Raw genomic sequence first — 15,146 nt, forward strand, 5'->3', positions numbered from 1 at the left:
CGACGCTTGTGGCCGATTATTTGACCAAAAATCACATTTTAACAATCAACCACTCCCCGTATTCACCTGATATGGCACCGTGCGACTTCTACCTTTTCGGAAAAATGCATTTGCCGATGAAAGGAAAGCGTTATACAGACGTGGAGGCCAAAAGGCTTGCACCGGCATACCGGCGGCCTAGGAACACGTGTACAAAGTTTCATTAGTATATCTCAATTTTTATCCAACTTACAGTTTGCACACAGACGGACGAATAGACGGACGGACGGACAGACAGACATCCGGATTTGAACTTGTCTCGTCATCCTGATTGTTTTTATATATAATAAGTAATAAGTATATATAGCAACATGTTGCAATAGTATAAAAATTCAGTTCATTTAGATACCTAGCTAGGCAGTGTGTTTCTTTGCACACTGTGAATTACTACTTGTAGTTCGATCTGATAAAAAATAATCAGATAATTTTTATACTCTCGCAACCTGTTGCTACAGAGTATAATAGTTTTGTTCACCTAACGGTTGTTTGTATCACCTAAAACTAATCGAGTTAGATATAGGGTTATATATATATAAATGATCAGGATGAAGAGACGAGTTGAAATCCGGGTGACTGTCTGTCCGTCCGTCCGTCCGTCCGTCCGTGCAAGCTCTAACTTGAGTAAAAATTGAGATATCTTTATGAAACTTGGTAGACATGTTTCTTGGTACCGTGAGACGGTTGGTATTGCAGATGGGCGTAATAGGACCACTGCCACGCCCACAAAACGCCATTAATCAAAAACAAATAAATTGACATAACCAAGCTCCGCAATAAGATACAAGACTATTATTTGGTACACGGGATCACATTAGGGAGGGGCATCTGCAGTTAAAACTTTTTTTTGGGCGTGGTCCCGCCTCTAATAGGTTTAATGTGCAGATCTCCTAAAGCGCTAATGCTATAATAACAAAATTCACTAGAAGGAAATGCTTTTAGCACTTCTGTTGACGGTGTGAAAATAGTTGAAATCGGGTGGCAACTCCGCCCACTCCCCATATAACGGTACTGTTAAAAACTACTAAAAGCGCGATAAATCAAGCACTAAACACGCCAGAGACATTAAGTTTTATCTCTGAGATGGTATAAGATAACTTTATAGGAACCGTGGGCGTGACACAGCCCACTTTTAGGTGAAAACCCATATCTTGGGATCTGCTTCACCAATTTCAACCAAATTCGGTGCATAACGTTCTTTTCATGTTTCTATGTCATAGTGCGAAAATGGGCGAAATCGGACTACAACCACGCTTACTTCCCATGTAACACCATTTTCAATTCCATCTGATTCTTTCACTTTCCACTATGCAAATCAGGTAACAATGATTATATCGGAGTAAAACTTTGCGTGAATAATACGTTTAAAGTATGCCACCTTGTGACCAGAAATTGTCTAAATCGAACCAAAACTGTTCAAACCCCTAAGTACTAAATATGTGGACCCCACTGCCTATAGTTGACCTTCTACCGAAAATATCAGTCAATCCACAAAGAAATCTCAAGCGAGTATACTATTTGACTTTGCGAGAGTATAAAATGTTCGGTTACATCCGAACTTAGCCCTTCCTTACTTGTTCATAATAGAACTTTTTAAATTACTTATCAATACGCTTCACCTCTTCTCAAGTTCATTTCTCTTCGAAATTGGCATTAAACAATAACAATTTGTTAAACATGTAAATGTCTCTCGACCCACCACCCATTGTTCTTGGTATTTTTAAAGTTTTAAGAGTCGAAATCAAACTTTGCCCTGTCTTACTTGTCCTCTACAATTTTAATTTTAATAGTTTGAATTACTAAATTTTCAATAATTTTGAATATTTTTCTCAAGCTGACCAGTCAGAGAAATCAGTGGCTGAAGCGACTGTGTATCTCACGGTATTGCGTGGTACAAATGAAAGCCCAGGGCATCTCATTAATTGATGTGGGTTCAAACGCATTAGGTTTCACTTAGAGTTTCGCCGGAACGAGTGTTAAATGAAGTTGAAAATGGACTTACTTGGCGCAATACGATTCTACCAAATTGGTTGCACACATACCTAATAGGTACTTGCGTATGTAAGCATAAAGTAAATAGAAAAAGTAAGAAGAGAAGCCATCAAAAGGCAAAGAGCGGGGACGATTACTTACTATGTGGTAGGAAAAAGGATACCCGCTGCTGCCACGTCGGCAAAGATGGCAGCAGCAGGGGTCAAATAATGTTTTAATTTTTAATTAACAAAAAGAGTGGTTGGTAGTGTAGTTGACCAGTAATTTGTTGGTGCGTTCGTGCCGTTGCGTCATTTCTCTGCCAATTAAGGCAGAGGCAAACATGTAAAATGAGTAGCAGTAGTTGAAGAAATTCGAGTATTTAAGTAGACAGTAAGTATAAAAACGTATAGCATAAGAAACAACATCTAATATAAATAAGATTAAAGACAAAAGCCAAACAAATGAAGATGGCAGGTTGCTTCTAAGGGTTAGGCCAGTGGCTGAGGATAGCGTTCGTTCCATGCTTGTTTAGTGAAGTGGAAACTAATAAGTTGTAACCGATATTGGTGTGCATAGTATGTCGGTCTGTATGTATAACTAAATAGTGACCCCCTTGACGAACATGTCTATCCAAATGTTGGTGATAATTTTATCTTTTTGTTTAAAAAATGCTTAATATGGAAATGGATAACATAAAAGCGTAAAAACTTTTCGAACAAGCAGTCCAGATTATATAAATAATTGTTTTGAAACAAATCTCGCATTTCTTCGCGGCATACCAAATTCTGTTTCAATGATAAAAATTCCGGAATAACTGACATTTATTGTAAAATAATAAAAATATTTTAAACAATATTAACTTCTCATTTATTCAATAAAAGAAAAAAAAATATCGGCCGTTCCGACAAATGAGCAGCTTCTTAGTGAGAAAAAGACAAAAACCTTTATAATGACGACCAAAGCGATCAGCGTTGATAGTACAGTGCGTTCAACAACTAACGTTTTTCTTTGTGCGATCAATTCACGGAAAACTGTTTTTATTTTAGACGGTCAGTTTTTTCCATTTTCTTAATTTGTAACGTCATGCCGTGAAATAAGAAAAATTAGTATAAGAAACGTTTTGATGCAATCTTTCTAACAAAGCATCCTAAAGATTAAGTAAATATATGAAGAGGTGGTCTGACCATTAAGAAAAAACAGTAAACGTAAATGACAAGCTAGGAAGAGGGAGGAATCATATGACCACCTACTTGGTATTTTATTAATTTTTATTATAAGTCTTAGACTCCGTTAGTTTTATTACTATATTTTAACTCCTACAGCTAAAATTATATTGAAATATATTACATGAACTCGAGAAAGGCAAAATTTAATATATTTAGTTAATCTGGAAAACTTTAACAAGTGAATCGGAATCCATAATTTTAGAGCTATGAGGGTTTTGGCACTGCTAACAAACATATTATTAACAGTAAAAATGATAATTTAGTTTCATTAAGGTACCTGAAACACCAACACCTATACATATAAGAAGTGAAGTCAACTAGATGTTTGAAAATCCTGATTATAAGATCTAGTGTAAGTTTGCTCCCCATCCATTTTAGACACAAAGATACACCGTTATTAGAAAAACACGCTCTCGCAATTTTATATGGCCACTACGAAAGTCAGCGAGAAATAATCAGCAGTAATGGAGACAAGAACTTATTAGTATATAGCAACTGTATGACACCAACATACTTATGGTATATGGTACTCGCATATCTAAAATACATAAGACCTGTGTATATACTTATACTTACTAAATATTATAAATGTGAATATAAGTATGTTTGTTACGCTTTCACGCCGAAACCACGTAAATCATCTTCATGAAACTTTGTACACTTAAGGTATTAGAAAAGACATAGGATATTTTTTATTAAAAAAAAGTATACATCTTTTACGAATTGTGAAAAAAAAATATTTTGGAGGACCATATCTGTTCGTAAAATAAACTTAAAAATTTGAAAAAAATTATTATGTCAGATACAATTGTTTGTCGAAAAATTTCAAAATATAACAAAACAATAATTCATCAAAATCGTAATTCAGAGAAATTGGACGATGATTATCATCGTGGTATAATATTCGTGTACATTGTATTATGTATTTAGTTGTTTGTTTTTATTAATAATCTTTGATATTTATTTAAGGGATTCAATGCGAACGGAACTGTGGGAAAAGCTAGTAATATATAAAACTGGATTATCGGATACGAGAGCAAAAGTTTAATTTAAGATTATTTAAAAGTAAAGGATTTAGTATTTAATAAGACAATACAAATTATAGAGAAGGATTCCAAAAAATGTATTTTTCAAATGAAGTTATTTTTAATATCACTAGTTCTTTGACCATCTACCATTTTCAAATATTTATAAATAAAACATTTACAAATGTCCTTGAAGGCAATCTATGCGGGAGGCATACTTAACTTTCGAACATGCAAAAAGTAGGGCAGAATAAGGGTTATACAAAATCCAGATTTCGTACAACTTTCGGAGTATATCCAAACCCAACAAATACAGTATGAATGTAACTATACTGTGATCTTTTCCCACCTTTAGCCTCTTCAGAATGGTTATATTTTCTTCTATTATTTATTGTCAAAAAAAAGTTGTTTTTTACTAAATTTATTTTGACAATCTTATCTAAATTGATCTTACTTTAAATTGTATATAAAGCTTCTCGCCCCCACGCACGAGTTTCACCCTGCATGACGTATGGCAAGGATATGATGAGTGCTGATTTGTAGCGAAAAATTATTTTCAAGAGTAGGGGAGAACGTTGAATTATTTCTAAATAAAATATAGACTTGAGTTGGATCCCGCTAGTTGTTTGAACATAAAAATTACAATAACCATTTCCTAACGACTCGCAAGAATAAAGGGTTAATAACTGCAGCCAACTAGTATTGGGATAACTTAGTTTCGATATAAATTGTATGATTGGAAATATTCATATGTATATACACGTGTGGAAATGTTTTGTAGCTATTTTGAATGAGATATACAACTAACCATGAGGAAAAAAAATTAGTTGAAATTTTAATAAGTACCCAAAACTTATTAACAAGAAATTTATCTAAAAAATATTAAAAACATATAAAATGATAAAACTAGGTTGCAAATTAAGATACAATCCCGTTATTTAGTATAAGATGTCGCAGTGGATGGTGCCATCTGTGGACTGCACATTTTTAAAAGTGGGTATTGCCACGCCTCTTAATTGGTTTAAAGAGCGCACAAACAACTGAAGCTATTTAAACCAAATGATGAAACCTTACTCAATACTTTGTATCATACCTGAAAGTATTTGCACGTCTTTTATCTTTGCGAGAGTATAAAAGGTTCGGTGACACCTGAAATTTGCTTTTATTAACTTGTTTTACATCATAAACTATAAAAGTTATACGTTGAGAAGGTGAATTTTTTAAATTCAAATTATTAAAAAAATACATCACTGACAAGCAATTTCTATTTGCATTCGAAATGTACCTATATATACATATGTATGAATTGTATGTATGTATACATATAAATATACTAAGTCTGACCTCATAAAAATTATAAAATGCTTTTATAAGATAATTGAAGTGACTAAGATATTCAACGAAACTTCAAAAAAGCTTAATAAAATATTGATTTGCTTATACATTAGTTTACTTTTTCTTGAAGCAAATAAGTTATATAAGAATCATGATAAAGAAAACAAATTTATTATTATATTTATTTTCGAAAAACCATTACTTTGAATTCGTTATACATGTATTTCAAAATTTGCAATACATTTTAGGCAAGAAATACAAATTGAAAGCACAAACATGTCAATAGCTCTAAAATAGCCATAAATACTGTAAAGACAAATTGACTAGTACAAATAATAGTAATGAATCTCCGGTATGCACAATAAAATTAGCTTGTGAGTTACTGCAAATTTGCTCTTTTCCTAGCAAAAGGTAGATTTATGTGTGCAATATGAGTATGTTACAATATATGGAATAGTTTCTTTTTTACATACATATATATGTTACATATATTTATACTCTTGCAACATATTACTACGGAGTATGGTAGTTTTTTTCACCAAACGGTTGCTTCTATCACCTCAAACTAATAGAGATAGATGTAGGTTTATATATATATAAATGATCAGGATGACGATACAAGCTGAAATCCAGATGTCAGTCCGTCTGTCCTTTCGTCGTCTGTGCTAACTGTAAATTGAGTAAAAAATGAGATATCGTAAGGAAACTTGGTGCACATGTTCTTCGGCAAAAACAATAAGGACGATTTCGTAGATAGGGGCCATCGGACTACTGCCACGCCCACAAAACCTCATTAAAGGAAAACCTATAAATTTTCATAACTAAGCACACAAATAAGCAAAAACTTTTAAAAAAGTGAGCGTGGCCCCGCTTTCTAAGAAGTTTTATGAACATATCTCCTAAACCACTTAAGCTACAATAACCAAAGGTAGGACAAATTGTTTAAGAACTAATACCGACAGTATGAACATGGCTAATAACCCTGCCCTCTTCCCATAAAACGGGTTTGTTAAAAACTACTAAAAGCACGATAAATCAATCTGGATAATAAAAAAAAACTTTAGAGAAGCCGCTTTCACAATTGGACGATTGGCATGGCACCGCCCACATTTAGGTGAAAACCCATATCACGGGACCTGCTCGACCGATTTCAACCAAACTCGGTAGGGTGCTTTATTATGACATTCGTATATTTCAGAGCGAAATCCAAATACATCCACGCCAACTTCCCATATAACACAATTTTAAATTTCATCTGATTCTTTACACACTTAGTGTCTTTGATAATGCCATCTCGGGTCTAAAAGTGGTCAAAATAGGAATATGACTGTTCAAGCCCCCACATACCAAATATGTGGACCCCAGTGCGTATCGGTCAATGTATGAGATATATTTCTGGAATTCGGAAAACATTTTTCTTTGATTATAATACACTCTTACACCCCAAATATAATTTTTTTTTCTGTATTGGACAAAATTTTTGGTTTTTATTTTTACATCATTCAGCATTGAAAAATACATACGATTGTAAATTTTAATTCATCTATGATCAACCCCTGATTTTTAATCGCCATTTTTTTTTTTATTCCACAGATCCACAAGATGGCAATCGAATATAATAATTGTAGTATACTATAATTTTCACGTATAGTTCTATCAATCAATCAGTAATCGTCGCCAGGTGTCTGCCGTTGTCACTTCTGAACCAGTATACAGTTTTCGTAAATTGTTTTATACTCTTGCAACATGTTGCTACAGAGTATAATAGTTTTGTTCACCTAACGGTCCGTCCGTCTCTGCAAGCTGTAACTTGGTGTCTGCCGTTGTCACTTCTGAACCAGTATACAGTTTTCGTAAATTGTTTTATACTCTTGCAACATGTTGCTACAGAGTATAATAGTTTTGTTCACCTAACGGTCCGTCCGTCTCTGCAAGCTGTAACTTGAATAAAAATTGAGTTATCTTGATGAAACTTGGTACACATGTTTCATGGGCATCGTTAGACAATTGCTAGTGTAGATGGGCGAAATCGGTCTATTGCCACACCCCCACAATGTCATTAATCGGAAACTTATTAATTGCCATAACTAAGCACTAAATTGATATAAAACTGTAATTTGGTACAACGAATCGCAATACAAGTAGTAAGGGTACCTGTGATTTCAAATTTTTTAAAAAGTGGGTGTGGGCCCACCCTCTAATAAGTTTAATGTACATATCACCAAAACCGATCAAGCTATAATAACCAAATTCACACAAGTCGAAGATAAATTCAAGCTACTAAGTACCGAATGCTTGGACCCCAGTCCCCATTGTGAACGTTGTATCGAAAATATCCTTTTCTGATGATAGTATGCCTCTGTATCAAAATTGGTTTGAATCGGATCAATAAATTCCTTAGTCCTCATATACCTAATCGAGAAATTATCGAACCTCCGGCTTACTTTATACCTCATATATCGGTCAATATGTAAATTATCTTAATTAAATTGAGTGAGCGTATTTTTCTCCTAACGGTGCATCTCCATCCTAAATGGGATAAAATCGGGTGAAAACCTGCCCAAGCTCCCATATGGTATAACTTATATCAGGATCAAACATCGGGTTGACTTTATTCCTTATATATTTTTAATCATATGTGAGGTACCTTAATGAAACTCACAAAGCATCTGTTTCTTTTAATAATATGTAGTAATGCCAAAAATAGGTCAAATTAAGCCAATCCTACACCTATTTTCCATATACCTCATAAAAATTTTTCGAACTTCGAAATGTTTCACTCAAACTTAGCCCTTCCTTACTTGTTTCGTCTTATTTTTATCTCGATCATAGCAGTGACTGTTTCATGTATTATTTAAATTTTTCAGTGCAACTCTCAAATTATTTTATTCTCATAGTGAATTTAACATTATTTCTTACTGTTAAAAATATCGATATCGCATACATTGACATTGACAATCGGTGGGGGGTACCATAAACACCTTTGCTGCATAAAACATTCAATATTTATATTAATATTAAGTTCTGCAGTTCGATGAAGAGCATCAAATATATTTGCTAGTATGTGAATGAAATAAGTGAGTTTCGAATTGAAAACACTAATTACAAAAGTGGTCGGTTTATCTGCTCCAATTAAGCTGCGTAATATGCCTGTCTTGCACTAGAATTGCTAGAAGATGAAACAGTATTAGGTGCGCAGGTACTCAAATTCGTCTGCTATTTGCTAGAGTACTGACGACATGTTTCCCGGTCCGATCACAAATGTTGTGGGATAATCACTAAGGTTCGATAACTGATGATATATTCGTATATTTTCGACATCGTATAAGGTGCAACGAACTAACAATATCATTCAGTGACGCAATTTACAATGAAGCATTGATTGCTATTGAGGATCATTGTGTTGTCATTACGAATTTAACAATCAGCCATTTCGATATTTGTTTACGTTTTCCACATCAACTAAATATGTCTCATTTGAAGATGTTTTTAATATAATTTTAACTGACGCGATTTAAAATATAACAAAAAAACTAAGTCTAAGTTTATGACCTTCAATAGAAGTCAAGAAGATACCAAATTTGATTGTAATTTAATCACGGTTGCATCCAAAAATGAATTCTTAATTCTTTCGCAACAATTTTTATTTGAAGTTTTGCCAACAACTGAAGGTATTACTTTGCCTTTCATCCTTGCAAGTTTCAAGAGTAAAAAATGTTCGGTTACACCCGAACTTAACCCTTCCGTATTTGTCATACATATGTTTTACCAAAAATAATATTTTTATTCGATGCACAGAGTGATTGAGTAAATAAATACCTACTTATTATTGGTTGGGAAGTGCCCAGGAAAACGTTTGTCATATATAAATGTTTGAACTAATATTGGTCCGAAAAAAGTTTTAGAAATTTAAACATAAGTTTCACGTCTCGACTTATAAAATTCGCACTATTAGGTTCGCCTAAATATTTAATCACTTACATCTGGGAAAAAGAAACTTTATATATTTGGTTTTTCGCTATAAAAATTTATTATAATTTTGCAAATTGTACAGTTATGATGAATTAAAACAAAAATTTTTCAACTCATAATTTGCTTGTCAAAACAAAACTCTTGCGTTATTACTCTCTCGCATCAAATAGATTGGCGTAATCGAATAGAGCAAGTGTCGGAAGCTGTTATACCATATTACTACATCCATTTTAGAGTATTGCCTTAAATTCCAAAGGATAATTTTGTTGTTTCTTTACATTTACAACTAATGATATTTATGGTGCTATATTGGAGACATTTATTATTCTTAAGCTCATCTCATCTATCTGTTGCTATTATTCAATTTTATTATCAAAATAATCGTGTAACTTTTCGTGTGCTTTCGCCATTTTATATTCATTATGCCTATGGTGAGTGGTGCGATAAATAAACAAAACTGTCGATTCTGGTGCGAAGAAAATTCATCGTTGACACCGTTACTGTCAATGGAGAGCGGTATAAATCGATTATAACCATCTTTTTATGGCCGCTATTGGAACAAGTTGATCTTGATAACATATGGTCCAAACAAGACCACACAGCACGTGCAACAACCGAATTATTGCGAGAAAAGTTTGGAGATTCGATAATTCCAAGAAATTGTGACATTGAATAGCCTCCAAAAAGTTGTGATTTAACACCATTAAACTACTTCTTGTGGGGTTATTTAAAGTCATTAGCAGTAGACTCTCTTGAAGCTTTAAAAGTCAATATTGAACGTGCTATTCATGATATACGTCTTGATTTAGTGGAAAAAGTACTATTGGGTTCATCGATTTCGTTTCTGCAAAAGAAGTCGTCGATGCTATTTGAATGATGTTATATTCAGAACGTAATTGTATCGATTGTACTTTACTTTAAGTAAAACACATTAAATTTCATATCACTTTTATTGGAAAACCCTGTATAGCAGGTAGATAGCTACTCGTCCCAATGAATTTTTAAACCCTGAACAGGCTGTATTAAGTTTGCCACGAAGTTTGTAACACCCAGCAGTAAACGGCAGAAACCTTATAAAGTCTCTGGTATATACATATAATCAGCGTGACGCGCTGAGACGTTATGCCATGTCCGCCTATGTGTATACCATTACAATAATTATTATATAAATTAGTCCCTCAATTTCTGAAATATCTACTACACACGTCTTTTTCTAACCAAGAAGATGCTTATTTATTGGAACCGCCTATATTGGACCAATTTTGGATATATCTGTCATACAAAATGATCGATCAAAATAAAGTTTTTGCATGGAAAGATTTATTATTTGACAAGGTACGAGCATCTTGACGAAATTTAGCATGCATTTTTACACAAGATAATGCTACAATATCCGAATATATTATTCAGATCGGATCACTATAGCATTTAGACTGTAGAACTGTAATTTATTATAGTGAGTCAATTCTAGGTAGGTCAATTTAGTTTATATATTTTTTCATGTATTGTACTTATGTGTTTTATATACCTGTACAAATACCTGTACAAATAGATTCTGTTTCTGTTAATTACAGCAGGTCTAAAAGTTAGTATTGCTCTTATCTGATGATCAGAGAAATTTAAATATACCGTTTGATATTGTTGTTTGCTAACAATTTAATTGTTTTATTTGAAATTTATTGTCATATCTGTTTGGCGCCCTCCCAAACTGTACCCTTAATTTACAATTCATAATTTGCATATTTGAGTTATGTATGGTATTTCGGGTTTTATGCAAATCGAATTTGAACATTTTGCTGATTGCTTGCTAATTCACATGGCGCTCAATCTGGCCATCAGGGTGTCCCTACTACCTAAAATATGAGAGAGTTGTCAGCAAATTTCGTATTACCATGGCTTCTGTTAATTTGTTTCTCTCATTAACTTAATTTATAAATACTAACACACGCACATTTCAAAGTTCAAATACGTAAATTGCTTTACCCAAGTTTATAAAATCGGCATAGAGTAACATGTCGTAACATATGAGCAACACAGAATAATGTTCTGTAAATTCAATGCATTACTTAACCTGCGTATAACTTTTAAAGAAATGTTTTTTAAAAACAACATTGATCAAAACCTTTTTTGTAGAGCAAAAGTTTTTTAATAGAATATAATTTATTGCATGTAATCAAAAAATATCTTGGAGAAAAGTAAAAGATTTAGGCATGATTAAAATTGAAAATAAAGAGTTCGGGACAAAAACTGTTACTTCAGGGAGCAAAAACTTGATTTTCGAAATAACGGATACTCTAATGTAGAACACATAGAAAGTACTTATTGTAGATAGAAATTATAATATTTGAGAATATTTGGTTTGGTATTTGGATTTCGCTATCTTTGAGTACAGCAAATACATGAGAAAGAAAAAAAATTTTTCAAACAAGTTTGTGTGTATATTATATCCCCCTTTCGTATTACCGATTTTAGAGACAATATACGGATCAGATCTAATGCCAAATACCTGTTGTACCAGCAGTTTGAACAACTATATATAATGGACATTGGCCGTTTTAACAAATTTGTTATTGGCACAAAGCGTTTTTCCGACTTGTAAGGATCTTTTGATCCAGTTTATAGGAGTTTTTAGGTACCACAACGGACCGGCGTTTTAAGCTGTCCAAGTGCGATCCGTCTTGGGATCGACCTCCTAACCTAACGTAACCTAACCTAACTTAACCTATCCTAATCTAACCACAGCCTTATAATTTTTCGATTAAGCGTTTACGAGATATTCATCGTCAAACCTCAATGCCGATCAAAGGAAAAATAGACAACAAAAAAGGCGACCATTTTTGTACAGCAGTAAATTTCTTACAAGACTATGAGCTTTGCAATTGAAAACTATTTTTTTACATTGAGTTATAAAATTCAAAATAAAAAAACAAATCTGCCTTAAAATAGTCTAATTTCAACCGTTAATATCTTTTAAACGGTTATGTTTACTTTCGTAAGAGACCATTTTGTAGAGCATTGAATTTTCTACAAACTATATGAAATATGAATTTTGCTATCTGATAATAAGAAAAAAATATAAAAACTGGAAGGCGGAGGATTTGCCCGTTACAATTAAGAGCTTATACTTGGACATACTTTCTTAGAGGTGTCTATCAACCAATTTTTTTGTGTACCAAGCTAATAAAAAAACAAGCGTTTTTTACCCACCCTAATATATTTATATGTGTATATAAATTATTAATATTTTATTTGTGCAAGTGGTTAGCGGTATACAGTTTAATACGTTCATACATAAGTATACAGTGTAGAAGGCCACTCAAATATTAAAATTTTAACCCACAACTTCCACGGAGTAACTGTATATATTTATATCAAAATAGAATTGTGCACATATTCATACTTATACCATAATACTTTAAAAGTGGCAAAAGTTTATTTCTGCTAATGTTTAGCGTGTACTTAGGGATGCCGGTTTCAAATCTTATTCTAGATCGTTCCAACCACACGTGTGATTTTACATACAGAACTTTTTATGCATCCATTACATTTAAGCACAAGTGTAAAAGTCACTTTTCGGACGTATAGCGAAACAGACGACGCTCATAAGCATACCTTAATCCACCTTTCCTTCAAATGTTACGTCACTCAGGACCGCTCACAAAGCATCAAAAAGCAAAAGCACTGCAAGTTGGCTCGTCAAAGTTTACGGCTTTATATGCTGCCAACTGCATACGAGTATAACCATTCATATTTGGATATGTACATAAGTAAAACATATTCCGCAAAGATAGTTTCGAACTTTTTCAACAAACTAAACCGATATTCAACAATGTCTAATAATTTCCGTTATTCTAACAAACCTCAACAAACATACATATATGGAGTTGGTCTAGAAAGGTCTATGTCTTAATCTTAATCTCATATGCCTAATATCATCAATTGTGATCCTCTGGTTCGGTTAAGTTTATGTCCGATATATCTTATTTGAGGATGATTTTAATATAATTTTCGCTGACGGGAAGTAACTTATTATATACCTCATCTAATTTGATTGTAATTCATTCACGATTCAGTCGAATAATGAATATTGAATTCTTTCGCAACATTTTTATACTCTCGCATCATGTTGCTACAGAGTACAATAGTTTTGTTCACCTAACGGTTGTTTTTATCACCTAAAACTAATCGAGTTAGATATAGGGTTATATATACATATAAATGATCAGGATGCAGAGACGAGTTGAAATCCGGGTGACTGTCTGTCCGTCCGTCCGTCCGTCCGTCCGTCCGTGCAAGCACTAACTTGAGTAAAAATTGAAATATCTTTATGAAAGTTGGTAGGCATGTTTCTTGGTACCGTGAGACGGTTGGTATTGCAGATGGGCGTAATCGGACCACTGACACGCCCACAAAACGCCATTAATCAAAAACAAATAATTTGCCATAACTAAGCTCCACAACAAGATACAAGACTCTTATTTGGTATTCAAGATCACATTAGGGAGGGGTATCTGCAATTAAAATTTTTTTTCAAAGTGGGCGTGGCCCCCTCCTAATAGGTTTAATAAAACATTTATAAAATTCTCTCTATTTTCAAAAAATTGGCCCATAATTTCAGTTATAGTAGTCAAACTTCTTTTTGCTCTTCTTCGAAGCTACTACTGTTAATATTTTTGTTTTCTTCTCGCACAGTTAATTCCTTGGCGTCATCATTAGTAATACTATCTGCTTTTTGAACTATTTCTTCAACGTCTTCCACATTTACCTTTGGATGAGGTCGGTTTTGCTAACTGCGTTATTTCATCCCTATCGACAGAGTGTCCAATGACTCTTACTGAAATCTGGCCAAATGTTCTTCCATAATCCTTTCAAAGACCTTTCTGTAATTTTCTGTTTTCTACAGCATTCATGATATTGTAGTTTTTCCAAATTTCTTTTATTGATTGCTTCTCTTCTCCGTCTATTTTTTCAAAAATCTGCTTTATATTAGCCGCAAGTAATAAGCTTAAAATTGGATATAAAACGTTGTTTCATTGGTTGTATTAACGAATGTATATGTGTAGTCGGCTGCATAATTCGGCTGCACAATTCCGGGGAGTTCCCGGGTTGAAATAAAAGAGCGTTAAACCGAAACAGCGCTAAGCGAAACAGAGGACGCGGGTCTTACTGTAAATATACATTTGTATGGATGCGTTATGCCGCTATAACGCATGACAGAAATGCTAAAGCGAGTTAAGCAATCAAACCAACACTTAGCTCTATGCACCTACACAGACTCTTTGTTATAGTGGTCAGTTGCTGCAGTAAATCGCATTATTAATATACATGCTTAAAAATGTGTCCTGAAAATGGCATTCATCATTGCAATGTTTAAGCAAGACTAATTCCCCACACATATCCTCGTACATAACTAAATACCTTGACTTCAAGTGTGGCCTTCAACTGCATGCGATTCGCACTTTTCGTACATTGCAATTCTGTACAGAAGTGATCCATTCTAATCCGATTTCACTTGCAATCAGAACATTTTTCGATTTAGGCTTTAAGCGAAGCATTCAAATTGAATGAATAGAGCTAG

At 33.5% G+C, this 15,146-nt stretch overlaps 1 protein-coding gene and 1 long non-coding RNA gene across 3 annotated transcripts in view; one reads left to right on the forward strand and one right to left on the reverse strand.

The window, feature by feature from the left end:
* The window catches only part of Mmp2 (Matrix metalloproteinase 2), a 335,594-nt gene that overhangs the window by 164,841 nt on the left and 155,607 nt on the right, over window positions 1-15,146 (reverse strand). The gene's annotated exons all lie outside the window — the stretch shown is intronic.
* Window positions 3,995-4,362, forward strand: LOC118682133 (uncharacterized). 2 transcript variants are annotated; one of them, XR_004977798.2, is made up of 2 exons: window positions 3,995-4,144; window positions 4,206-4,362. It is a non-coding gene; the product is annotated as an uncharacterized lncRNA (long non-coding RNA). The 2 variants fall into 2 exon arrangements; XR_011396277.1 differs by having other exon boundaries at window positions 3,995-4,131.

The sequence above is a fragment of the Bactrocera oleae genome, chromosome 4, assembly GCF_042242935.1.
Source record: "Bactrocera oleae isolate idBacOlea1 chromosome 4, idBacOlea1, whole genome shotgun sequence".
In the NCBI taxonomy this organism is placed as follows: domain Eukaryota; kingdom Metazoa; phylum Arthropoda; class Insecta; order Diptera; family Tephritidae; genus Bactrocera; species Bactrocera oleae.